Below are 3,873 nucleotides of genomic sequence, written 5' to 3' on the forward strand. Positions count from 1 at the left end.
AAGGAAGTGGCTGAAAGGGTGGGGTTTCAATGGTTAATGTTTAATTTGAATTATGATCTGGTGTGGGTGTGTATGTTAGTGAGCCTGTATGCATGTAATAATAATAATGTACATGTGTTTGTGTGAGGAGATAACGTGTGTGTGTGTGTGTGTGTGTGTGTGTGTGTGTATCATGCATTACAGCTGTGTACTAAACGCTAATGATAGTTGAGTCACAAATGTTCCATAAAGCTAAAGTGTCAGTCTTTAATGGGAAAGGTCTGTGACTATACGGTCCTTCCTTCCCTTCGTCCCTCCCTCATTGGTACTGTTCTGTCTCTTTAACCCAGACACTGATCCATTTACGTCCCACTTTACATGACAACAAATACAATAGGGATCACTGGCTTGGTTATTTACAGTTCAAACATACAACAACAACAACACTTTCTACTATAGGCACAAGGCCTGAAATTGTGGGCGAGGGAGCCAGTCGATTAGATCGACCTCGGTACACAACTGGTACTTAATTTATCGACCCCGAAAGGATGAAAGGCACAGTCGACCTCGGCGGAATTTGAACTCGGAATGTAAAGACAGATGAAATACTGCTAAGCATTTTGCCCGGCGTGCTAACGATTCTGCCAGCTCACCGCCTTACATGCTTCATATACTATTACGACAATGATATGCATTATTATTATGATGATACACTCCAAGACGGTAGCAAGCTGGCAGAAGCAGTACCGCACCAGAAAAAATGCTTAGCAGTATTTCTTCCAACTTTATATTCTGAGTTCAAATGCCACTGGAGTTAACTTTGCCTTTTACCTTTTTGGGGGTCAATAAAATAAGTACCAGTTACGTACTGAGGTCGATGTAATTGACTTACCTCTTCTTCTGAAATTGCTGGCCTTGTGCCAAGAATTGAAACCATTATGATATACTCTTTTGTTAACTCAATGTCTTATGCATTATCACTGCTATAATGATATTCACTATTCTTAATATAATTCTATTATTAACCGACATGCTCACCATGCTTCTGGGACATGTTCTACCTGGCCTTCATTTTCACTGATTTGTGGGTTGACCAGGTGTGTATGGTTTTGACAAGAGAGGAATCAGTTTGTAACTAATGAAGATTCTTTTCCTTGTGGTGGATATTTGTATTTGTGGACAGTGGAATTTCACACTGGAGCACAGTAGCAGAATTTCTAAACTCAGTGTGGACATCCCAGATATTTAGTGAAATCTTTGGTTCACTGCTGACCATTCTTAGATGATCTGGTACCTATTGTCAACAAATGGTTGAACTGAGACCAATATAAACTTCAATTTTACCTTCGAACAGTGTTCCACTAGTTATACTGGAAGGAAGATTTGATCTCTTGACAGCTGTAGAAACTCTGCCAAATCAGATTGGAGTCTGGTGTAGCCACTTGGTTCACCAGTCGTCAGTCAGATCGTCCAACCCATGCTAGCATGGAAAGCGGACCTTAAACGATGATGATGATGATGACAGCAGGCAAAAGATAATCCAGTATGTTCAGCCTCTCGTATCTATATTTTACCACCTTAATACCACTAAATACCCTTGGGAAATGCATGAACACCACAATGCTGTCAATCCTATGGTATATTCCAATATAAGAGATCAATAATGTGTTATTTCAAACCAAATCCCTAGAGATTTGGAGATATTCCGTCAAACTCTGCGATATTCTATTGGCAGTCAGATTTTTTTTTTTTTTTTTTTTTTTTCTTCAATCATTTCATTTTTATTGGATTCTAATGAAGAGTTCTGCTAGAAAGAAGAAATCCAATAACAGAGATAAACCATTTAGTATTCTCCATGGCACCAAACTACAGTTGTGTCTTTAACTATTGACTTCTCAATCAATAAATTTCTTTGGAAAAACCAAACCAAGCCTTCATTCTCAATAATCTTTCACCAAGGAATTCCATCTTAAATTCTTTGAGAGAATATTTTTAGCGAGAATTGGCTGTTCTGTGTGTGTTTGTGTGTGTGTATGCATATGTGTGCACATGTGCATTTATGTGTATATATTCATGCATGCGTATGTATGAATGTGCACGCATGTATACACACACACACACACACACACACACACACACACACACACACACACACTCTCTCTCTCTTTCTCTCTCTCTCTCTCTCTCTCTATCTATCTATCTATCTATCTATCGCTTGATATAGATTGCTTTGCAACCACATCATCATCATCCAGTGTTTTAAATCGGGGTTTTGTCCCCGTTAATAAGGGTGGCCTGATCGACCTCAATGCCATAGCAAACACCCTCACGCCGTCTTGCCCAGTTTTGGACACCCTCCTTTTGCAAACCAATCCCCCCAGTCTCCTTTATTTGGAAACCAGATAGGTATTAAAGACAAGAAGAGGAATTAACTTGAAGGATCTTTTTTATACTAATGTTGATTAGAAATTGTTGCATAATTTAGATATTTGCATCGCTAATTATATTATTAATTAATGACATCGATTGTTTAACCGTATTGTCATTGTAAGCAGGTCTCCTTTCTGTTGTTTCTATAGCAACCTGAGGATATTATTGTCGAGGTCATTGATGATTGTCCAAGATAAGGCTGGACCTCACAACTGTAAACAAAACATTTATCTGTGTTACCTGATATAATCTGGGGCCTCTAAGCAATGGACTGTACAGTCCTGCTGCATTAATTGACAAGTGTCAGTCATTGGGTGGTGGTGGTCATATTGGAGCAGAGTCTTTTTAAGGATATAAGTCAATTATAATGATCTCAAACACTTGTCCACTATTTTATTGGCCTAGGGTGTGAGTTACTTCATTGATCTCAGCAGGATTTGAATGTAGAATGTAAAGGCATGTAACTAAATACCACAAAGTATTTTGTCTGAGTGGTATATATTTACAGCTAGGTTGACTGAGCATGGTAATGGTATTTTGTTAATGTAAACAACATAGAACAAGAGAGGTGACTGGACATGAATTATCAACTGGTAATTGGCTGAAATGGTAAATGACCTACTAACAACAACGATGTAGTCAAGTGGACAACATTAAAATGAAGTGTGTTTTTTTTTTTCAAAACGCCCACACAGAAATTCTACTTTGCACAGTAAAATACTTCTAAAATGCACACACAAAATTATTGTTATTTTTATTATTATTTATCCTTTTGGGGTTCATGAAATAAACACCAGGTGAATACAGAGGTGGGTGGGGTGTGTTGATGTGATCAACTTACCCCTTTCTTCCTAAATTTGCTGGCCTTGTGTCAAAATTCGAAACCAGTAATTATGAACTGGCAGAATCGTTAGCAGAATCATGAAGTTAGGAGAAATGCTTAGCAACAGTCTTCCGTCTTCACGTTCTGAGTTCAAATTCTTCCGAGTCCAACTTTATCTTTCATCTTTCATCTTTTCAGAGTTGATAAATTAAGGACCAGTTGACCCCTTGGATTGATGTAATCAATTAACCTTCTCCCCACTTCCAAATTTCCAGCCTTGTGCCTATAGCAGAAATTATTACTATTATTATTGAGTGAGAGAGCGGTGAATGCCATCAAAGTGACACTGGGGTAAAATATACGAAACTTAATATACCTACCATGACTACCCGTCCGATAAGGGTACACCAGGCACATACATCACAACCATGTGTGCATGACATGTTGATCTCATATCAAGATAAACAGTGCATGACCTCGCAGATGGGGCCCAGTTAGAATTTTTTTCAGGTCGAGTAGCCCATCCTGCTCAAAAGGTCCCTGAATAAGGGTTGTTTAAGGATATTGAACAAAACACCCATGTTTCCAGAGGTGAATTATTCAAACCCCAAAGACTTCCTCTCAACACATGATGCTCCCCC

Source organism: Octopus bimaculoides, chromosome 19 (genome assembly GCF_001194135.2).
Source record: "Octopus bimaculoides isolate UCB-OBI-ISO-001 chromosome 19, ASM119413v2, whole genome shotgun sequence".
Classification (NCBI taxonomy): Eukaryota; Metazoa; Mollusca; class Cephalopoda; order Octopoda; family Octopodidae; genus Octopus; species Octopus bimaculoides.